Source organism: Elephas maximus, chromosome 1, assembly GCF_024166365.1.
Source record: "Elephas maximus indicus isolate mEleMax1 chromosome 1, mEleMax1 primary haplotype, whole genome shotgun sequence".
In the NCBI taxonomy this organism is placed as follows: domain Eukaryota; kingdom Metazoa; phylum Chordata; class Mammalia; order Proboscidea; family Elephantidae; genus Elephas; species Elephas maximus.
This window is the reverse complement of record NC_064819.1, coordinates 93,786,283-93,811,158: the sequence shown is the minus strand read 5'-3', so window position 1 is coordinate 93,811,158 and position 24,876 is coordinate 93,786,283. Positions and strand designations below refer to the sequence as shown.

At 45.3% G+C, this 24,876-nt stretch overlaps 1 pseudogene; it reads right to left on the bottom strand.

Moving 5' to 3' along the window:
- Positions 1-22,470, bottom strand: LOC126067663 (butyrophilin subfamily 1 member A1-like; annotated as a pseudogene).
- Positions 22,471-24,876: the final 2,406 nt, after the last annotated feature.

Sequence of the window (24,876 nt, the reverse complement as noted above, 5' to 3'; positions counted from 1 at the left end):
CTAGGGCTGAATCACAGCATACACAGAAGGAAGAAATTTGGGAGAGGGCCCACCACAATACTCAGTGTCAAAGCTCATTGGAGAGGGTGGGGCTGTGGCCCGCTGGATGGTGAAGAAGTTCACTAACGTGCTGCAGACCAGGGCTGAGAGGCAGAAAAACTCCAGCTGGAGGACTGGTGAGATTCCCTGAGAAAGCCACCTTCTGGATGCTTAGACTCTCCTGCTGCAGTGCCAACCAAATTCACCAAAGGTTGAGCTCTACGGGGCCTTCTTCACACCACCGGCAGTCTCATTGTAGGATCGAGAAGAAAAATATCAGATCCAGGAAGAGAGGCCGCTTCCTCTGCTGTCTTGCAGTGTATCTCCAGTACCATAACAAGGTCTAACATTGTGCCATTTGGCAAAGAAGAAATGTTTACAGGGTACAGCTCCAGCATCACAAAGCAGGGAAAAGATGGGTGGATTTGGAACTAAGGGGCAATAAATGAAAATGGACACAGTCTACCACTTCGGCTACTCAGCTTCCATATACACTATTTTACACACATTTGAACTTTTGTGTGACAACAACAAAAAAATCTATATTTTCACCTATCAAGACAGAGCTATTTTCACAAGTAAATAAGTTCTTCTTCTCCCCCAAATGAGGAGATACACAGTCCTAGTCATTTTATCCATTACTGCTACATTCATTTTTCCTCAAATTCAGTCACAGTTCCACTGAATATTGTTACCTGAGACTATATGATAAAAATAACCTCCAACTACTTACATATAAAATAATAAAGGAAAAAGGGGAGAAGAAAAAAAAAGGTTTATATATTGCCTTAGTTATCTAGTGTTGCTATAATAGAAATACCACAAGTGATGGGTTTAACAGGGAGAAGTTTATTCTTTCAAGTCTAGAAGACTAGAAGTCCAAATTCAGGGCACCAGCTGCAGGTGAAGGCTTTGTCTCTCTGTCTGCTCTGAAGGAAGGGCCTTATTACAAATCTTCCCCTGGACTAGGAGCTTCTCAGTACAGGGACCCCCGGTCCAAAGGACACACTATGCTCCCAACTTTGCTTTCTGGTGGTAGGAGGTCCCACTTTCTCTCTACTCACTTCTCTCTTTTATATCTCAGAAGAGATTGACTCAGGATAAAATCTAATCTTGTAGATTGAGTCCTGCCTCATTAACATAACTGCCTCTACTGCTGCTTCATTAACATCATAGAGGAAGGATTTACCACAAGGAAGAAAATCACATCAGATGACAAAATGGTGGACAATCACACAATACTGGGAATTGTGGCCTAGCCAGGTTGACACACATTTTCGGGGGACACAATTCAATCCATAACATATATACAAATAAAAAGGAGCCTTGGTGACACAGTGGATAAGAACTCTACAGCTAACCAAAAGGTCAGCGTTTCCAACCCACCAGCTACTATGCAAAAGAGAAAGATGTGGCAGTCTGCTTCCTGAAAGATTCCAGCCTTGGAAACCCTGTGGGACAGTCCTACTCTATCCTATAGGGTCACTATGAGTTGGAATCAACTCTATGGCAAGGGGTTTCTATACAAACAAATATACATGAGAACCAAAGAAAAAAGAAACAAAGCTATGGTCGTCCTTGTTTCTGTAACTGGTAACAAAGCCAGAGTTGGTATCTACGACTTCTTTCTTCTACTCCTATTCCATGTTTCCCCCACTATCAGCCAGAACCACAGCTGGTCAAGGTTCTTTACCTGGTAGAATGACCACACCCTCATTCTTGGAGGGCGTCAGTACTCAAAAGTCCTGGCCCTTTTTGGTTGCTGTGGTTTTCCATTTACCTCTAGCATTGGACTTGGAAGTACAAAGAGAAACACATCGATAACTGAAACAATGCTCACGTCAAGGCTTTCTGCAGTTCACCCTGCTCCTGATAACTCTCTTGCACATTCACATCTTAATTCTGGTAGCAGTTCTCTTCTTTATACCCAATATTGACCCAAAAGAATTACTCAGTCTGTTATCCCTAATTCCCTGAATTAATACAACAGGGTTTTTCAGAGGTAGCAGAAATTTACTCAGGCTTGGAAAAACTAGTATTTCAGCCATCCCAGAATAGGAACTATACAAAAGTGAAATATTCGACTTCTCTCGTCTTCAAAGTCCACCAGCCACCCACTTTCATGAACATTTTGGAATGGCCAACTTTTCTGGTCAGATAGTCCAGACTCCAGAAATATAGCAAAGAACCCACCTCAAAATCTGGGCCTCTCAGCACAAAATCAAGTGGGATAAAGTAAGCTCTACTTCATTTTACAGAATGATTCAGCCTCTCCTGCATCATATCCAAACAGCGCAAAACATTCACAAAGTATTTTCATTACCAAAAGTAAAACGACCTCTCATAGTAAAATTCTGCCCATCCCCAAACAACTCAAACAAAACTCAACTTTTTTCTTCTTGCTACAGGAGAGCACAAGGCATGAACTGGCAATTCTCAGAGCAACACGCTCCTCAGGAGTCTGCAGCCAGAGCAAGAAGACAGGGCTCTGGGGGCCACCCAGCACTCACCTCAGAGAGTCTCCAGCTCCTGGAAGAGCTACAGTGATGGAACAGGGACAGTGCTGGGCCCTATGAGGGCACAGCATTGGGGTCATTGGGCAGTAATGGAGATTCAGCCCCTGGGGGAGCACACTCAGCACCAGAGCCTGAGCTCAAACCCTCCCCAGGTGAAGTTGAAGACTCTTTGCAAGAAGAATTGTTAAGGGGCACAGGAAGCTCCTTGAGCGCACATCACAAGGAGCAAAGGGTCAGAGACATGTTTCCTGACATTAATATGAAGTATGGAAAGAGAGTCCCAGTAAAGGAAATTCATGAGTAAGAGAAAATGTGGGATCCATCAGTCACGTTATAGAAGGAGACATACCCATTATCACAGTCCAGAAAAACCGGCACTCTGTGGGGAAACTGCCAGACAGTTATAAGAAGCCTACTGGTAGTACATGCATAAAATTTATCTACCCACCATTGCATACCCCAGAACCCATTTTCTGGGGACTTTCTGATGCCATATGACCTATTCACATCTTCCCTAGAGACCCCCAAAGCCCATATCCCTCTCCCTTCATTCCCCACTTCCACCTCCCAGTAACATCACCCAGATGTAATGCCTTCACGACCCAGCACGCTGCAGGTGTTGTTGTCCCCATACACATATTTTTCCTTAAGGGTCAGACTCGTCTTTTCCTGAGAGATGGCCAGGTTGGGACAGAAAGACCGTGGATCCAGAGTGACAGACCCTGTAGACAGAGTTATGGAATCATGCAAGGCCTCCCCCTCCCCATAACAAGGGCACACAATCACCTTCCCTCAGAGCCACTTAGTGGAATGGGGAGAGGGCTAAGCACACTGAACTGAGAGCTAGTGACTCAATCCCACAACATTCCAGGCAGTAGAAGGAACCACAGAGTGATTTGGGGATTAAATCCATCTGAGTGCCCCTGAGGACCAGCCTGGAGTCCAAGGACTCAGGGATATCTATTTGGCATCCCACATCAACCACACCCTCCACCTATCCACCACCATTAATGGTGCTGCATCTATGTCACCATAGAGACCTGAAGTGAGGTCAGAAGCCATGGGGCAGGCAAGGGGAGCTCCCAGAAAGAACATCCAAGTTACTCACAGGCCTTGAACTCCTTCTTCTGCCAATCTGAAACAGAACCACACGTTTCATGTCAGGGAATTACAGACTGTACACATCAAAATCAGCACCATTTTTTACAAAACATAGTGACCCAAAAAACATAGTGACATATAGTGAAAAAAGTTTAAAAACATTAAGCTGATGCATCTATTTCTCTCTTTCACACACACACAGTCATCATTTTTCAGACTTCCCTGAACGCTAAAACATAAAGGTTAATACCCAGGGAGCAAAAGGCTGGAATCCAACATGGACAAGAGGTCACTGCCCAACTTTGACCTTTAAATTATGCTTTCTCAAGATCATAGCCAGACAACATCTAGAAAGCTGGGCTTTACTGAAACGGATTTGCAGAGATGAAAATTTCCAAAACCTCCATACACTTATCAAGAGCTGATTGACCTGAACTTATAGTTTGCCTCTAAGCAATGGATAGAAAGAACTACATCTGGTTGAGTTGACTTCAGAATACAACTGTAAACCAGGAATACAGAATTTTGGATATAGCATCAGAGAAATCTCAACCACTTAGGAGGTAATAAAGAGATTTCTAGAAAGGTGGAGAAAGAAGTTCAAAGAAGGAAACACACACATACAGTGAGAAGGTCAAACACTAGGGGCTTTTCTTCCCAATTTATCTGAGACGTAGGAGCAAAATATCCTATAGATTTTGGAGAACCAAATATATTGGATCTAGTCATCTGCTTCTCCCAACAAGAGCCCAAAAAGATTACAAACTTCCAGGAGAAACCCCACTGTGGCAGGAAGAATAACGGCCCCCCGAAATGTCCATCTATTCATCTGAGAACCTGTGAATATGTTACATTACACGACATAAGGGACTTTGCAGATGTGATTAAGATTAAGGACTATGAGGTAGGGAGATTATCCTGAATTACTTGGATAGTTCAATCGAATACACACATCCTTGAAAGTAGAGAGTGTTGACTTATACACTCAGAAAAAGAAATGATATGGAAGCAGGGTAAGAGACGCTATGTTGCTAGCTTCGGAAATGGAGGAGGAAGAACTCCAGCCAAAAACACAGGTGGCCTCTAGAAACTAGAGAAGGCAAGAGCCTACAGAAAGGAATGCAGCCCTGCTGGCCCCTTGATTTGGTCCACTGACACTCACATCAGACTTATGACCTACAGAACTCTAAGATAATAAATTTATGTTGCTTTTAGACACTAAGTTGTGGTAATTTGTTACAGCAACAAATAGAAAATAATATACATACATCCAACTTGGAAGAAGGCATTAACTGGGGAAGACATCTGGAGAGAGAATGAGGTTTCACATGACGTGCACATGGAAAGCCATGGACCCAGAAAACCTTCCATGCTGTGTGTCATGGACTGAATTATGTACCCCAAAAATGTGTGTATCAATTTGGCTGGGCCATGATTCCCAGTATTGTGTGATTATCCACCATTTAGTCTTCCCAGTATTGTGTGATTGTCCACCATTTTGTCATCTGATGAGATTTTCCTATATGTTGTAAATTCTGCCCCTATGGTGTTAATGAGGGGGGATGGGCAGCAGTTGTGTTGATGAGGCAGGACTCAATCTATGACATTGGATTGTGTCTTAAGCCAGTTTCTTTTGGGATACAAAAGAAAGAAGTGAGCAAAGAGACAGGGGGACCTCATGCCACCGAGAAAGCAGCGCTGGGAGCAGAGCACGTCAGTTGGACCGGGGTTCCTGCGTAAAGAAGCTCCTAGCCCAGGGCAAGATTGATGAGAATGACCTTCCTCCAGAGCCAACAGAGAGAAAAAGACTTCCTCTGGAGCTGATGCCCTGAATTTGGACTTTTGACCTACTTCGCTGTAAGGAAATAAATTTCTCTTTGTTAAAGCCATCCACTTGTGATATTTCTGTCATAGCACCACTAGATAATTAAGACACTGTCTGATAAGGTGGAGGGACAGAGAGGTGTTTAGAGAGCTAGTGGACCAGGGAAGGACTGGATAAGGAGGATGGTATATCAATCGTTCAACCTGAGAAAAGTGAGTGGGGCCATGAACTCACTTCTTGCGGGGGGAGGGGCGTTGACCAACAGTACCCCCTAAAGGAGAGATGGAACCTGGCACTCCTCACCAACACAAGAGTCTTAAGGACCAGATCAGACCAGCCTCCCCAGTGTAAGGACCTAAAATAATGAAGAGGAGAGTACAGGGACTTTTCTTCCCCCCTTCTCCAAGGCTCCATAATCTCCTCCAACCCTCTATTTCTCCTTGGAAACAAGAAACACAGATTGCTGAGTAAAGCAAAGCATACAAACATCTCAAGACTCTGAGATGTCTTCAGTAGGAGAGCTTTTGCCTCCAGCAGGGGGAGGAGAGGGACTTAGGCACAAGAAGAGTTGATTTACAGAAATCAGTAAACTATATTTTTCTTCCATAAATGGGAGTAAAATTGTGAACACTTACATATATTCATTTAGAGAAATTGGCATTTCTGTCTTTGTTGATTTGCTTTCTGGAAACAAGATCACATACAATGGTTGGGCTCACCAACGTGACCCCTTTGAGAAACATGAGCTTTTGTTGTACTTGTTTGTCACCAAGATATTAGTTTACCTCCAACTCTAATTTTCCATTCCTTAACGGCTGAAGGCTACCAAGAAAGAAAGAAAAGAAGAAAAAGAAGAGGAAGGCAGAGAAAGGAGAGGAGGAGGAGGAGGAAATGGCATTTAATTTTAAGACCCAACAATGTGTCAAGTGCTGTGCTTTGCACTTTAACACACTCTTCATGTGATTTACACAGCAAATCTTTCCATTCCAATTTTACAAATAAGATGAGATCAGACATTTGTTCAGCTCACACTAATAACCTATCAATATGAAAATGTGGATTCTAATGTAATGGCCATGATTATCCTTACAAAACAAAAGTGTATACAAGGTGTACACTATATTAAAATAAGTAAGACATAAATTCAGCAGAGAAGGAGGTAATGGTAAAAAGAAGACTATTTGATTGTTATGGATTGAATTTTGTCCCCCTAAAATATGTGCTGTAAATTCTAACCCCTGTACCTGTGGTTATAATCTCATTTGGGAGGGGTTTTCTTTATGTTATGAGGCCATATCAGTGTAGGGTGTGTGTTAAACCAGTGGCTTTGGAGATGTAAAAAGAGCAGATTATGGCAGAGGAGAAAGCAGAGAGATGCCAAAAACAAACAACAAACCAAACCCCATGCCCTCGAGTCGATTCCGACTCATAGTGGCCCTATAAGACAGAGTAGAACTCTCCCATAGAGTTTCCAAGGACAGCCTGGTGGATTCAAACTGCTGACCCTTTGGTTAGCAGCCCTAGCACTTAACCGCTATGCCAGCAGGGTTTCCGAGATATGCCAAGCTACATGGAGATCTTCAAGGAACAAGGAAACAGAAGCTGAAGAAACAAGGACCTTCCCCCCAGAGCCTACAGAGAGCAGGCACCCTGAATTCCACCTTCTTCCTTCCTAAAACTGTAAGAAAATAAATTTCTGTTTCCTAAAGCTGCCCACTTGTGATACTTCTGTTATAACAGTACCAGATAACTAAGACACGGATCCTCATGGTTTTCCAAAAAATTCCTGGGAAAATCAGTAAGACTCTCTAAGGGGGTTCATCAGGCATCTGGTCCCCACACCTCCTTGCCTCCCTTGCTCACCCCCTCTGTCTCTCATGGCCCAGATCCCTGACAATGAACAAAAACATCCTGGAGCAGAGAAAGGGCACATTACTCAGGCCCAGAAGGCACACATCTTGAACTTGCACCGGTGTTAATGGGTCCTCTGTGGAGCCCTTCACTGCATCATTTCCCTGTATCATACACCTAAGGGCCCTCGTGGCAAAAACAGTTCAGCATTCTGCTGCTAACCAAAAGGTTGGCAGCTCAAACCCACCCAGCAGCTCTGTAAGAGAAAGGCCTGACAGTCTTCTCCCGTAAAAATGACAGCCTAGAAAACCCTATGAGGCAGCTCTACTCTGTCACATGGGGACGCTATGAGTTGTAATGGACTGCACGGAATCCAAAAACCACTACACCATGCTCCTGCCTCCCACTGCGATTGGGAGTTGGAATGCTCTCATTATCACAGACAAACTCAGTTAGATGTTTACTTCAAAAATGCCTTAAAATTAAATGTAATCCATTCAGAAATCTCTCAAAAAGATTTGAAAAAGTTGATTACATTTCATGCACACGAATGACCTGCAAGCCTTCTGTGCTCTCCGCAAATCCACCCGCCAAGGTTGTGACCTTCAGTGTGTGTTCCCCACTCTGTTCTACCCAAAAACTCTACCAGGCATTTCTTCCATTTCTTCTCCTTTACTTCTCATCTCCTCTCTTCTTCCCCACCTACTTTTTCTTCCATGATTTGCTCCCCAACCTTTCCCTTGTAAACAATTTTAAATTCTCCAGGTTCCTCAGTTTCAAATCTGCATGCATTGCCCCTAATAAACCCAACCCAGGGCCCTGAGCCTGTCAGACAAATACAAAATTCCTCTAAAAGGCGAGATAATGATTGTGCCCAAATATTAGTTGCATTTTTTTTCTTGTTACCCAGAATTCTGCCTATATTTTCTGATGGTTCTTGAACCCTACCCCAGGAATACAACTATGGATAGCCTTGGCTCTGGACTCTAGATTCAGGACCCCTGCTCTAAAGCAATGTGGTGGGAATCCAGAGCCAAGGACTCCCTAAAGAAGCCTGATTCCTAGGAAAGCCAGTGTGGTTTCTGAAATCTCTCCGAAAATTCTACTATTCACAGTCATTAGCCTGCTCCTGTATCTCCTGGCAACTGAATTCTCCATTGTCCCTGACAATACCAGCAAGAAGAATCAGTTGAATGTCATGTTTTCAGAGAGTGTTGCTAGCCCTAAGAATGGCCTTCAGGAAGGGCCCAGACAGGAGGCAGATCCGTGGACCAGAGGAGAAGTCCCTACACTTAAGATGGAGGCTACAAAAGTGACAAGGAGAACAGGGTCACTCATCCTACCCTGGTGTAAGGTCCGCTGACAGAGAAGTAGGCAGGGACAAGGCTGAAGGCTGGGGCCTGGGTGATGTAATGCCACAGGAAACATCAGTCACTTACCCACATTCAGCTGGGCCTTCCTCCCGGCTGAAAGGGAACACGCACTGGTGAGACCTTAGCCAGACCAAGCCTGCTCATCGCGTATTGAATGGCCCTCCCTGCTTTCGTGTCCTAAAGGGCTGAGTATCCAGAGGGGGACAGAGGCTGGAGGGAGATAAGCTCCTGCAAAGTGCAGAGCTGGCCAGGGGTGGTGGGAACTTGCCATGGACTACTGTCAAGTTCCACACTGTCCTGTTGCTGCTGTGTCACCCTGCACACTTGCCCTCCGCACATCACTTAGCTGTTCTATGTCTCAATAACCTCCAGAAGGTCTGTTCCATCTGCATTCAGTGTCACCATGAAGGGTCAAAAACTATATGTGTGCAAGTATGTTAGAAATAAAAAGTATAGATTATTCCATAATAGTAAGAAAGCATTATTATACCCAGTCTTTTTTTTTTCTTTTTTGGCAAATATACAGCTGGGAGATAGCCAGAAAGGAGGAATTAAAAAAAAGCAGGGGTGTGACAACAACTTCAGGGGAAAAGTGGCCATCCATTCTCAGATAAGCTATTTCCAGAAATAATAACATCTCTATTCTAGGGAAGGAGCCTGGTGCAGAGTGGTGTGGCTGCTAACTAAAAAGTCAGCAGTGTGAATTCACCAGCCATTCCTTGGAAACCCCATGGAGCAGTTCTACTCTGTCCTATAGGGTCATTATGAGTCAGAATCGACTTGATGGCAATGGGTTTGGCTTGCTTTGGTTTTATACTAGGGAGCCCTCAGTTCGTTTCATCTCGTCTCCCTACACACTCAGCCCAGTCCTCTTCCCACCGCATTTTTTTTCTTCTATTCTAGTACCAATATACATAACAAAACATTTGCCCATTAAACCATTTTTACATGTATATTTCAGTGACGTTGATTATATTCTTCATGTAGTGAAACCATTATCACTGGCTTTTTCCAAATTATTCTACCACCAGGAACATAAACTCATTGCCCCCTGAACAGTAACTCACCTTCTCCCCCTCCCTCCCACTGCTGGGAACCATAATAATCTTTGGTTTCTATATATTTGCCTATTTCATGTAAGTGAGATCATACAATATTTGTCTTTTTGTGACTGGCTTATTTCATCAGCATGTTTCCGAGGTCTATCCATGTTGTAGCATGCATTAAGACTTCATTTCTCTTTATGACTGAGTAATATTCCATTACAAGTATATACCACATTTTCTTTATCCATTCATCTGTTGATGGACATTTCCACTGTTTCCACATTTTGGCTATTGTGAATAGTGCTACAATGAGCATTGGTGTGTAGCTACAATGAACATTGGTGTATAAGTTTCTGTTTGCATTTCTGCTTTCCAATCTTCTGGGTATATACCTAGGACTGGGATTGCTCGGTTATATAGTAGTTCTATTTTAGTTTTTTGAGGACCACCACGCTGTTTTTCAAAGCAGCTGCACAATTTTGCACTCCCATCAGCAATGGATGAGGGTCCCCATCACTTTTTGATCAACACCTGCAGAAGCTGTAGAGCACTGGCTCTCCCAGAAAGGAGGTGTTTGGGGCCTAAACTAAATGACCCCATTTATTTATGTAGCTCCTTTCATGAAATTCCTGAGCATATGCTTTTTGTTCCCAGGTGCCGACTGAAAGCCGGGTGCACTGAAGGCTAGAAAACCTATAATATGGTATACGGGCCAGGGCTGGAAGGAGAAGACCCAGCATGCATGACAGATTCTAGTGGTCACCACCACCCCCAGGTTCCCAACACTGAGAGGAAAACAGAAGCCCAGATCATAGAGCTCAGGAGCAGGATTCCTCCCCCAACTGCCTTCCACTTCTGCCCCCAGGGAATGGGGGTCTGATATCTATGCCAGAGACACACAAGAAGACGGAACACCTGGGTACAGGTGGGACGGTAGACCAAGGGACATCTGGACAGTCACTCACCATCCTGGTAAATCTTCTTCCTCTGGTCTGAAAGGCAACACACAGGAAATGAGGCAAGCAAAGAGCTAAGATGTCTTTCCCAAAAGGGACACAAAGAGTTCAGGAGGGAGACAAGAACTTACCCAGCTCTGCCTGGAGTGCATCTGAAAGAGAGAAAATAAGCATGAACTCCCACCACGAAAAAAAGGAAAGACTGTGTGCCTGGAGGACCCACAAAATAGACCCTTTCCATACACTGGAGAAATTTCTTCCTCCAGACCCATCCGAGCCTCCACAGCTCCAGTTGCCCTCTCCAGATCTCTTGAGCCTCCTGCTCTGGGCAGGGACCCTAGGTCTCCCTGGAAGCCACAGCCAGAGGCTCAGGCCTGCTGTCAGCTTTTCTCTCTCAGCACCAGCTCTGTCCTCACCAGCCCGCTCCCCACCACCCCCCCCCCCCCCCCGCCCCGGCTTACCTACAGCCTTCAATGCCTTCTCCTCAGCCAGCTGAAGATTCTTCTTTCCTTCTGGGCCTGCGCCTTTGCTGAATGTTCTTTCTTGAGAAAATAGCCAGCCCCAAGGATAAGGAGCCCCAGCATGGTCAGGCTTACAACAAAAGCCAACTTCCAGGGTGAGGCCTGAGGGAAGAAGGGCTCTGCAACCAGACCAGAGACCGCATCAGGGATCACCCAGGCCAGTCCAGCTCAGCACACTCAGGAACTGGGCCCCCTCCGTCCAGGCCCTGCTGGGAGCAGGAACAGCACTGATCTGGGATGAAAATAGCCTTCACCTTCTCCTGGCCCAGGATGGGGTTGAGGATGGAGCAGGTCACGTTCCCCGCAGAGCTCTCACTCACCACCAGCAAGGCCTCCACACGGCACAGCCCGTCAGCGTCCTGGGCATGGGTCTCAGAGAACGTCTGGAACTTCTTTCCACTAAGGTCTCTCCACTGAACCTGGGGCTTCGGAAACCACCCAGAGGCCGTGCAGGCCACTCGGACCCCATCATCATCCGGCCCTTCGATGTGCACTTGAGGGGTAGAGCCCGAACCTGTGGGAGGGAAACTGTGGAGCCCAAGAGGCTGCCTTGTCCCAGGTGCAGGCCCTGGACCCTGGCAGTGTGACATGTTGCACATCTCCAGGGGGAGCTATTCACCCTGCATTCTAGGAATCTATGGGAAGGCCCCCCCTAGTAGTGGCAGGACCACAGGGAACCAAGGAAAGCACTCTTAGGAGAGCTTTTACGGGAGCACCTGGAGCAGGGACTGTTCTTTCCAGCCAAGCAGGTGGAAAAACCGAGGCACAGAGAAAAGAGAAAAATGAATTTCAAACCTTTTGCCAGAGATCGGCCCAGGAAACATAAATCAAGGGACAAAAATCCAGAACAAGCCAGGGGGAACAAGATGAGTGTGTACCAAAATTGATCAAGGGCATAAGTTAAACTAGACCATAGAGTTTTGTCAAAACAAAGTCTTGAGTGGGCTCCCTCCATGTAGTAGAAAATATCTGTAATTTATGGATTTAGTTTTGTTTTTGTTTTGGTTACCCACCAACTCTTCTGCATATAAACTGATCTTACTCTCACTCTCCTGTCATAAAGTGAGAGGCAATCTCCCCACCAAAGAGTAACTGTTCCCCTGAGCTCAGGACCTTACAGATCACCACCTATTTTAAGGCTTGGTGCCATCAATTATTCTCTCTCTCTCTCCTCTCCCTCTCTCCTGCCTTATGTTAATCTCTTCCTCTCTACCTATTCTTTTTCCTAAACATACAAACATGTTCAAATTTCTACAGACTCTCTTTTCTTCCCTTCTCAGAAGAGTAACCATTATAATCCATGAACATTTCTATGTTCTCATCTCTCACCTACTTCTCAACCCCCCAGAGTCTGGCTTCTCCTACTACTGCATTAAATCTATTCTTGGTGAGTTAACAAGAATTTCCTCCTTGGCAGCCTTAGTGGTCACTCTGCAGTCCCTCTTCCTCAGTCTTAATTCAGGATATGACACTGTTGACTCCATCTTGAAACTGGCTCCATCTTGTCTTGGTCACCCTTCCGTTTGGCTTGACTTGTCACCTCTCAGACCACTTGGCTAAGCCTCTTCCCTGGACTTCTCTTCCTCCTCCTTCTCCCTAGAACCAGAAGAAGTCCCAGATTCCTTGAATCTTGCTCTTCTCACTTCACACACTCTCCCTCATTTCTTTTCATGCACACGGCTTCTCTTTGTAAATCACTTCCAAAATTATATCCATTAGCCAAACCTGTTTCCCAAACTCCACTCCCTTATATCCACATCTCCACTGGGTTTATCTTTAGCAGGATTCTCACATACACTTTGAACTAAAAAATTCCAGAACAGAATTTGTAATTTCTTTCACTGTATAGTAGTAGATGGATTACAAACACAGCCCAGGGTCTTCATGCTTCTTTATATTCACCTCACCACCTTCGTGGTGCCCGAGGACCCTAGCAGTGTCAAAATAAAGAGCCATTTATCTTGCATCTTGGAAGTCCTATGGAAAGGCCACCCCCTAGAGGAAGCAGGACAGAAGCCCCACCTCAGGGAAATAAGGAAGATCCATATGGACTCTTTAGAGGACCTCTGAGGCTGGGGAGTGTTCTTCCTACTGCTGGCAAGACTGAGGCATAGAGAAAAAAAGGGAAGAAATTTCACATCGCTTTTCTTGAGATACAGCCAGGAAATATACATCAAAGGACAAAACTCCAGACCAGGTGTTATGGATTGAACTGTGTCCCCCAGAAATTTGTATCAATTTGGCTAGGCCATGATTTCCAGTATTGGGTGATTGTTCACCATTTTGTAATCTGATGTGAGTATCATATGTGTTGTAAATCCTAACCTCTATGATGTTAATGAGGCAAGATTAGAGGCAGTTATGTTAGTCAATATCTTTTAAGGTACAAAAGAAAGAATCAAGCAGAGAAGATAGGGGCCTCACAGCACCGAGAATGAAGAACCAGGAGGGGATGGTGTCCTTTGGACCTGGGGTCCCTGCACTGAGAAGCTCCTAGACCAGGGAAATATTGATGACAAGGACCTTAAGCCAGAGCCAATAGACACAGAAAGATTTTCCCTGGAGCTGGTACCCTGGATTCAGATTTCTAGCCTCCTAGACTGTGAGAGAATAAATTTCTCTTTGTGAAAGCCATCCACTTGTGGTATTTCTGTTATAGCAACACTAGATAACTAAGACACCAGGACAGGAGAAATAGGGTGACATCATTACAAAAACACTTCAAAGGCAAAAGATAAATTAGGCCATATGTTTTGCTGAAACTAAGTCTTTGTCGTACTTGCTCTAGAACTTAGGAAATATTTGAAATTAAGAGATTTATGGATTTTGTTTTTTTGTTGTGCTTTAACTACCCAAAAACTCTTCTTCATCCAAACTGAACTTACCCTCATCTTCCTGTCACCAAGTAAGAGGAAATCTTCATTCAAGGATAGCTGTTCCCCTGAGCTCTGGAACCCACAGGTCGCCATCTCTTCTAAGGATTGGTCACATCAATTATCTCCCTTCCCTCTCCTCTTCTGTCCTCTGTCTTAGTTCTATCTGCCTACCCTATCCTTATTTTAATCTCTTCTTCTCCACCTACTTCTTTTCCTGAGCACATATGTATTCAAATTTTAATCTCCTTCTCCCCTTCTTAGACGAGTAAACTTTATAATCCATGAACACCTTTGTGATGGTTAAGATTGTGTGTCAACATGGCTGGGCCATGATTCTCAGTGGTTTGGAAGTCATATGATGCTGTGATCACTTCACTGTTGAGATTTGATATAATGTGATCACCCCCATGATAGGATCTGCTGTGAGTAGCCAATCAGTTGAAAGGGAGTTTCCTTGGGAATGTGGCATGCATCCAATATCAGTAGACATTCTGCCAAGGTTCATGGGATTTTGCTCACTCTGAATCCTGCAGCAAGCTCCTGTTCATCTGACCTCTGGTTCTTGGAATTTGACTTAGTAGCTTACCTGCAATCTTGCCTCCCAATCTTGGGATTCATCAATCTTCACAGCCTGTGAGCAAGAGCCCTGCTCTCTCACCTGCCAATCTTGGGCTCACCAGCTACTGCAGCTAGGCAAATCAGGAGAAGCCTCCAGCCTGACCCACAGATTTGGGACGTTCCAATCTCTACAACCACTTCATCCATTTCCTTGATATAAATCTTTCTCTCTCTCTCTCCGTCTCTCCCTATCTATCTGTCTATCATAGATAGACAGATAGATAGGCCCTTTACTGGTTTTACTTCTCTAGAGAAACCAGCCTAAGACATTTGGTATTCAGATTGGTTCTAGAGAAACAAAATTGTAAGAATAAGTTTTCTAAATTGGTTCTCAAGTCTGGTTAGTCTTAAAAATGTTGATGACTCTGCTTCTAGTAGGACAGAGGGCACTGCGAATCCAAAGTGTGAGGTGGCAATACAAACATGCAAAATATCACAACCAATAGATCAGGTATTGGTGGAAAGTAAGGCACTGGGTGATTGCATGTGTGATAACTTTCTACAATTTTGTCATAAAGAGAAGAATAAGGAAGCTGGTTGGTTGGTCCTACTTTTGCTAGAAAAACTGGTGAAAGAAGGAGATGAGCACAGGGCTTCAGCATCAAAACTCAAGTGCCACATAAATGACTTCTGTTTCCATTTGTGCCTTGAAAGAAAGCCTTATCTCATGTAGTAACAGAGCTGATATTGACGAAAACAAAACCTAAAAGTCTTTTCGTAAGAGTGGCTGAATTACAACAGCAACTAAATTGCCAACCTCAAGAAGTATCTGAAGTTAAAGTGAGAGAACTGATTGAGAAGAAATAGGATCCTGAAACTTAGGATGGGAACCTCATACCACCAAGAAACAAGAGCCAGGAGAATAGTGCATCCTTTGGATCCAGGGTCCCTGTGCCGAGAATCTTCTCAACCGTGGAAGATTGATGACAAGGACCTTCCCCCAAAGCCAACAGAGGAAGAAAGCCTTCCCCTGGAGCTGGCATCCTGAATTCACTCTTCTAGCCTCCTAGACTTTGAGAAACATCCCAAATGAGATGTTTCAACAAACAGATGCAGCACTAAAAGCACTCACTCATCTATGCCAAGAAATCTGGAAGACAGCTACCTGGCTAACTGACTAGAAGAGATCCATATTTGTGCCTATTCCAAAGACAGGTGATCCAACTGAATGCAGAAATGATCAAATATATCATTATTATCATATGCAAGCAAAATTTTGCTGAAGATCATTCAAAAGTAACTGCAGCAATACATCAACTGGGAATTTGCCAGAAATTCACGCCAGATTCAGAAGAGGACGTGGAACCAAGGATATCATTGCAGACGTCAGAGGGATCCTGCTGAAAGCAGAGAATACCAGAAAAGATGTTTATCTGTGTTTTATTGACTACATAAAGGCATTCGACTCTGTGGATCATAACAAATTATGGATAACGTTGTGAAGAATGGGAATTCCAGAACACTTAATTGTGCTCATGAGAAACCTGTACATAGATCAACAGGCAGTCATTCAAATAAAACGAAGGAATACTACATGGTTGGAAGTCAGAAAAAGTGTGAGTCAGGGTTGTGCCTTTTCACCGTACATATTGAATCTGTGTGCTGAGCTGAGTATGTTAAGAAGAACGCGGCATCAGGATTTGGGAAAGATTCATTAACAACCTGTGCTATGAAGATGACACAAACTTGCTTACTGAAAGTGAAGAGAACTTGAAGCACTTACTGATGAAGATCGAAGACCACAGCCTTCAGCATGGATTACACCTCAACATAAAGAAAACCAAATCTTCACAACTGGACCAACAAGCAACATCATGATAAATGGAGAAAAGACTGACGTTGTCAAGGATTTCATTTTACTTGGGTCCACAATCAACACCCATGAAAGTAGTGATCAAAAAATCAAAAGACACATTACATTGGACAAATCTACTGCCAAAGACCTCTTCAAAGTGTTTAATAGCAAAGATGTTACCTTGAAGATAAGGTGCCCCTGACCCAAACCATGGCGTTTTCAATCATATCCTGTGCATGCAAAGTATGGACGATGAATAAGGAAGACCAAAGAAGAACTGACACCTTTGAATTGTCATGTTGACAAAGAATATTGAATATACCGTGGACTGGAAGAAGCACAACCAGAATGCTCCTTAAAAGCAAGGATGGTGAGACTACATCTCACATACTTTGGATATGTTATCATTAGGGATCAGTCCCTGGAGAAGGACATCATGCTAGGGAAAGTTGAGGGTCACTGAAAAAAAACGAAGACCCTCAATGAGATGGATTGACACAGAGGCTGCCACAATGGGCTTGAGCATAACAACGATTGTAAGAATGTCACAGGACCGGGCAGTGTTTTGTTCTGTTGTGTATACAGTTGACAGCACCTAACAACAGACTGAGAGAATGGATTTCTATTTGTTGGAGCCATCCACTTGTATTTCTGTTATAACAGCATTAGATGACTAAGATGACCTCTGTGTTCTCACTTCTCACATGCTTCTCAACCCCCAGCACTCTGACTTCTCCTACTATTCCATTCAGTCTATTCTTGGAGAGTTAACAAAAATCTCCTACTTGGAAGCCCAGCACTCACCCTTTAAGCCCTTCATCCTCAGTCTCCCTTAAGCAGGGCCCTTGAATCTCTACTTTTTGCACGCCACACAGTCTCCTAGCTTCTTTTTGTCTCCACTGCTTCTATTTGTAAATCACTTCCAAAGTTATATCAGTTAAGCAACTCTGTCTCCCAAATTCCCCTCCTTTATATCCAAATCCCTATGGATTATCTTTATGAGGATTCATGATATACACTTCAAACTCAAAATTACAGAATTCATAATTTTGCTCTATCTGGGGTAGATTAATTACAAACAGAGCCCAGAGTCTTCACCTTCTTTATATCCACCTTGCCCTTTGCCACATCACTTTGTAGTGCCCTCCCACTCTGACTCTTGGATAGGTCACAGGACTTGATTTAGGTGGTGAGAAATTAGCAAAGGTAACACAAGCAAAGGTTTAAAAAGTGCTTACACCGTTGGGCCCTCTGCTATTTCCATGGGAAGGACATGCTCAGGCTAGCCTGCTGGAGGATGAGACTCATGAAACATTGCCTCATCACCTCAGCCTTTCCAGCCAAAACCATCCTAGATCACCCAGTTGACTCCCATCCATGTGAAAAACCCAGCTATCCTGGCCTCTTCAGCTGACTAAAAATGTATGAACGAGCCCAGTTGAGATTAGCCAAGCCCAGCCCAGATTGGCTGAATTCTACAGACACTCAATTTAAATAAATGTTTATGGTTATACAGTACTGAGATTTTGGGACTGTTACATACCATTATTACCGTGAGAGGTAATTGATACATGATTATCAATATTCCTACCACTAAACAGCAACCAACCTAGGCAAAATTCTGGGAATCTCTGTGGTCCCCTCATCTCCCTCCAAACTCTTGTGTCCCCCACTCTACTCACTCTGTTGAGTCTACTTTATAAATCTTTCTGATGTCTAACCCCTCCTCTCCCACCCCAGAGAAACTACCTGAGATCAGTCAGTCATTCTCTCCACTTCATAACTACACTCCATGCCTCCAGTCTTTCTCCCTCCCATCCATCCTCCTCACAGCTGCCCGAGTGAGCATTCACAGTATTGCTCTGCTTAAAATTACATCATCTCTGCATCCAAACTCCTTAAAATAGTACACAAAGCCTTCTCTGATCTGGCATCTGCCTTCCACCCCAACCCCTCCTCTCAAATCCTCCACAAACTCTACTACCTGTGCCCCTCAGGGTCCACATACTCTAGTCCCAACGGGCTATTTGGTTAACTGCTATTAACCACACCTTGCTCTGTGTGCCCACCTGCCTTTTCAACTTCAGCCACTCAACATTCAGGGCTCTTTGGAATACTGCCTGATAAATTCAAGTGCCAGCCTAAATATCTGCACCCTAGGTAACATTTCCGGATCACCCCAGACAGCATTAACCAGTTCATTCTCTGTGCAACCTATACCAGGAACATCTCTTTGTTCACTAAGGACACCTCTTACCATCCTGTCCCCCATTCACTCCCACCAGCCATAAGGCCTCCTTGTGTGCCCAGAATATAACAGCCACACTTCTACCTCAGGGAGTTTGCCCTGGCTCTTCTTTCTGCTTGGAATTCTCATCCCCCAGATATGCACTTAGCTAAATCCCTACTTTCTTCAGGCCTTTGCTCAGACAGCACATTCTCAATAAAGCCCAGCTCAGTCCTCATTCCATTCCCCACGCCCACATCCTCATTCCCTTTCCCTGTTCTGCTTTGTCTTTTATCTTCTGAACTTATCACCTTCTAACATCATCTATACCCTAAAAATTTATTCTGATTTTTCTATCTCTGCATTTAGAAGACGAACACCACAGGGCAGGGATCTCTATTTGGCTCACTGATATACCCCTGACACCTAGAACAAGGCCTGGCACATAGTAGGGGCTCTACATTATTTGTGTGGAATAAAAGAATGAATGAGCCTCCTTTTCTGCATCTATAAAATGAGAGGCTGAATTAAATCGTCCCTGAGGCTGTTCCCAACTCCAACATTCCAAGACTCTAGAATATACAGACCAAGTCACCAACCTGCCACCTTCACCACCAACGTAGCCTCTTCATAGGAGCCTCCCTTTTTGAAGAAGCAGGTGTACAACCCATCATCAGAAACCTGGACCTTGTCGATGCGCACAGCAGCCTACCCCTGGGTGAGGAAATCCCTCACCAGCAAGACCCGCCCTGCATATTGTGGCATCTGCTCCTCCTTCTGCTCCTGCTGGTTCTGGTAGATGAACACTGCTTCTGAGAACTTGGAACGGAACCACCGCAGCTCCATGTTCTCTGCACTCATGGCCGGGAACAGGAAGCAGGGCAGCGTGGTGTCCCCGCCCAACACTGCCACAATGGGGTCCGTGGGACCAATCACCAGGAACTCTTCTGTAGACAAGACATGAGAGTGAGAAAGCTACAGACATGAACGCAGAAGGTAGGAGAAATCATGCCATCAAGTAAAAACTGGAGATGACCCTGGCTCCTAAAGGAATGAGCTGTGGGGACAACGAATAGGATGAGATATTCTGACCACAACATCATGGCCCAGAAATGATGTCAAAGGGCCTCCCTCATGTGGCTGGGCTTCTGGACTTAGGACCTTCCGTTAAAAACTCTTTAACTCCCTGGTTCTCAAGCTTAAGGATGCATCAGAATCACCCACAGAGTTGTAAAACACAGATGTCTGGACTTCACCCCAAATGTTTCTGATTCAGTAGGTCTACGGGAGGTCCAAATTGTACATTTCTAAGGAGTTCCCCAAGGCATTGGTGGGTCAATGGTAGAATTCTTAACTTCCCATGCAGACAGAGCAACTTTTGATTCACTGTTCATGGGGTCATGATGACTCATGGCCAACTTACAGAAGCTAAAAACAATGACAACAAAGAGTTCCAGGGATAGGCTGGTCCAGGGACCACATTTTGAGAACCACAGCCCTAGCCTGGCCCCACCTCAGGACAGGACTGAAAGCTGACCAGAGGTCACCAGAAATCTAGGTCTGAGCTCTGATTGTTCAGACACCACCAGGAAATTCCCCACTCCTACACATACCTTTCATTATTTGTGCCCATATCTTTTCTCTTACACTGAATTGTATGTGCGCTTAAAACCCACGGTCAAATGCTATTTCTGTTTAGAACATGAGCTCACTCCCATGGCTCCCAGGAGGCTCAGTCTTGGCTTATTAAAGAAGAAGACACATCCCGCCTGTCTCCCTCCACCTTCTGAGGTGGATGGGCTGCAATTTGGCTCCACTGCAGGGCAAGTCGCTCTGGATCCCCAAATACCATCTTCTCTTCTCTACTGCTCGACCCTGGCCCGAGTCACTATTATCTCCCACCTGGAGGACAGCAGCACACTGAACTCTCCCATCTACCCTCTCCCCACCCCCACTGTCTATTTTCTACATGGCAGCCAGAGTGAGCCTTTTAATGTGTGAGCCAACACATGTCAGGGCCCCACTCTGCTCAAACCCTTGCAATGGCTCCCCACTTCCCTCCAGTGACTCATAGGCCCTATGGGGTTGGCCCCCACGGACCACTCTGACCTCAACTCCTGCATCCCTCCCCCTCACTCCCTCTGTTCCAACCAAAGCTTACCTCTTATTGTTCTCTGAACCACCAGGCAATCTGCCACCTGAGCACTAGCTGAAACCTCCTGCAAAAACTCTCTAACCCCAGAGATCCTCACTCTCACTCCACTCCTTCCCCAAGTCTTAGCCCACATCTCTCTTTCTTGACTACCCTATGGAGTACTGCTGCCTACCCATGACCTACTAGCTGTCTCCCCCTCCCCAACACTGCTCGTACTTTCTCTACTTCAGGGTTTCATAACCCTCATCTCCTCTTACACACTATAGTTTTTCTTGCTTTATTACATTTAATATTCACTGCCTCCTGCTAGAATGTAAGTTCTATGAAGACAGAGAGTCTCTGTCTGTTCTGTTCATAGAGCAACAACTAAGCCATAGTAGACTCCCCATGAACATTAGGGGGATAAAGTGAATTAACGCATGCATGCATCTTTGCTTAGGACACTAGCAGAGCAGGGAAATGGGGAGAAAGCTATTTTCAGACATTGTCTATTTGGCTCTTCTAAACATTATAGAAGTCACAGTGGGGCAATGGTCAGAATTCTTTACCCTTATTTATGGTTTAGTGGGTTTTTTTTAATTCTTAACTACAATTAGTGGGGTGCACCATAATCTCTCTAGGGCAGGGCCCCCACAGCTCCATCCCTCCTGACAGAATCAGCAGCTCACCTGTGGTTCCCACAAAACAGAGGGAGACACAGACAGAGGGGTGTGGAGCACTAACCTGCGGACCCCCACATGGGGAGCTGGAGAAGGAGCAGCAGGGAGGTGAGACGGTCGACTGGAGCCACCCTCCATTAACTTAGAGGTGGGGAGAGACAGGGCAGGAGTCAAGGACCCCAGGCAGGAGGCAGCCCACCCACAGCTCAGTTTCAGGGAGGACTAGAGCATTTCCTAAACCCTCATTATGCTAATGGGGTGGTGGGACCCATCAACCCTGATAAGAAGAAAAGCCTGAGCTGGGCTCCTCCCAGCCTTTCTGGGGAGACTTTGTGGTGTAAGACAACCATTAGGTAAACCTGGGAACAAACCACTCCTTCCCTTCCCACCCCACTAACATGCATACCACAGCCCACTGCCCAAACACCAGGCCTTCCTTCTTCAGCACCTGTTCCCCTTGGGGAGACCTTCCCACCATCTCCAGGACTCCCACTGTGTGTAGGGTGGAAAGAGGAAGCCTATGGTCTGGAAAGCACAGACTCTGGGCTCAAATGCTGGGCTCTCCTCCAGGCTCAGTCACTCATCCTGTCACCACCTGAGGCAAGTTACTTGACCTTGTCTGCCTTGGTTTCCTCTTCTCCAAACGAGGATAGCAAACAGTACCTCCATCGATATTGTTGTGGGTTGTAGTGAGGATTACTTGAATTTGTATTTGTAAAGTTACTACAGGCAATGTAAACAGGGCCTGGTTCTAATAAGTGCTACATAAACATCTTTAAAATAAATCAATAAAGGCACAAGCCTCTCTATGGTTGTCCTCAGTCTTCTGAGAGCAGACTATGATCCAGCCTCAAACGCACAAATATGCGCAGTCCCCTCCTCACAGCCGGCTGCTTCCTGGGTCCTTTCCATGGCCCATAGGTGTCTGCTTAGCCTACTCACCTGCTTCTCCTCATTCCAGCTTTGAGTGACTTCCTGGAGCTTCTTTAAGATCAGCAGCTTGAGTAAGTTCAGGGCCACAGGGACCCTGGCAGATCCCAAATCTGCCCTCAGAGTTTGCACCTGCAGTTAACTGCTCTGGGAGCCCCAGTCCTTGCCTCCAGGTCAGACACTGTGGGCCCAGGGTCCCCCATCGCTGAGACAGGTGGTTCCCAGGAGATCCAAGGAAGCAGGATCAGCCCTGATTACAGAGATATCTGCAGAGATCCCGGCCCTGGGCCCCCACAGATCACTCCCACCAGAACAATCACCCCACTCCAGTCTTTTCACCCTCTGAAAGTGAAAGCTTACAGAAAGCAGCCCAGCAGACTCTGCCCTGCCCTCTGGACAGTGCTCCCTGTTATCAAGGAAGAAACAGCATTATCAGAGCAACAAAATGGCAAGAGGGGCCACACAGAGACACAGGGTCAATAACCATTTCTTCAATACCTACTATGTGCCAGCTTGCTTCTGGCTTCAGGAAGTAGGGACTGCATGTGGGCACAGCCAAGACTAACACCCAGTTCTATACATAGGTGAGAAATCCCTGGGTAGCAAAAACAGCTAAGTGTTCAATGACTAACAGTAATGTTGGCCATTCAAACACACCCAGAGGCACTTCAGAAGGTAGGCCAGGTGATCTGCTTTGAAGACATCACAGCCTTGAAAATACTATGGAGAGCACCTCTACTCTACAATGCAAGTTTACCATGAGTCACAATTTTAACCTAAAGACAACTAGGGTATTTTTCCTTTATGCATAGGTCTGTCTCTACATGACAGGCAGTTAACATGAGGTGCTTCGGTGCCAACTGAGAAATGGGGCCCGGCCCAAAGCCTTGAACAGCATCTGATGTGATTGATTTTCCTATTCTTGACCCGAAGTTGATCCAGAACCACCCCACAATCTGGCAATCAACCAAGGGCTTAAGTGTACGTATATCAACAGCTTCCAGGACCTGCTCCAGGACCATGGCCCTGCCTTTCTGAAATGACAGTATGCTACTCAGAGTTAATATTTAACATATCATTACTGTGTATTTTACATATTGTTGATAGATAATAGAAACTAATATAATATTTTAATATCACTGATCACCCTACGTACAGCCATTCAGTCCTCTCTTCCCACCTGGAGGCAGAGTACAGATTCCATGCTCTACAAAGGAAGACCCTGGGGCACTGTGTCTTCCCCTAGCCTCTCTTCCTGCAGTTTCCCAACTCAGTAAAGGACACCTGTGTTTCATCCCATTCTTTCTATCAGAAACTTGACAGTCACTCTTGATACTTCACTCTCCCTCCCAGTCTACTTTAAGCTATCAGAAAGTCCCACGTTTTTTTCTCATCCATCTCCACAACCAGCACCTCCCTCCAAGCCACCTCCATTTCTCCTCTGGTTGAAGCAGTGTCCTCCTCATGGGTCTCCCTGCCCCATGTCCACCCTTACCTGCTCCAGTCCATTCTCCATTCCATGGTCTTAGTTCTCTCAAAGTCAGCTCATGCCAGTTCTCTGCCTAAGCCTTTCATAGGTTCCCCCACCCTGACCTCTTCTCTATGGCTCCCAGTCCCCATCTTCCTCTCTGACCTCATCTGCCTTCACTCTTCCAATGGCTATTTTACTGGCCTCATGTGAGCTCCTCAAACCCCTTGAGCTTTTCTGACCTCAGGGCCTTCTCTTACGCCATTGGATGCTTCTGCCCTCTCACTCTTCCACCAAACTCCTCCTCACCCTTCAACTCTCACCTCAAGTGACCTTCTTCATAGGGGCCTTTACTGACCTTCCAGTCCACATTATGCCCCTCATACACCTTGCTTTTATTTTCCCTCAATTTTTTTTTATTGTACATTAGATGAAAGTTTACAGAGCAAACTAGTTTCTCATTAAAAGATTAATACACAAATTATTTTGTGACATTGGTTGCCAATCCCATGACATGTCAACATTCTCCCCTTCTCCACCTTGGGTTTCCCTTACCAGCTTTCCTGTCCCCTCCTGCCATCTTGTCCTTGTTCCTGGGCTGCTGGTCTCATTTTGTTTTATGTGCCTCTCTAATCTTTGGCTGAAGGGTGAACCTCAGGAGTGACTTCATTACTGAGCTATAAGGGTGTCCGGGGCTATACTCTCAGGGTTTCTCCAGTCTCTGTCAGACCAGTAAGTCTGGGTTTTTTTGTGAGTTAGAATTTTGTTCTACATTTTCTCCAGTGCTGTCTGGGACCCTCTGTTGTGATCCCTGTCAGAGTCGTCAGTGGTGGTAGCTGGGCACCATCTACTTGTGCTGGACTCAGTCAGTCTCGCAGAGGCTGCAGTAGTTATAGTCCATTAGTCCCTTGGTGTAATCC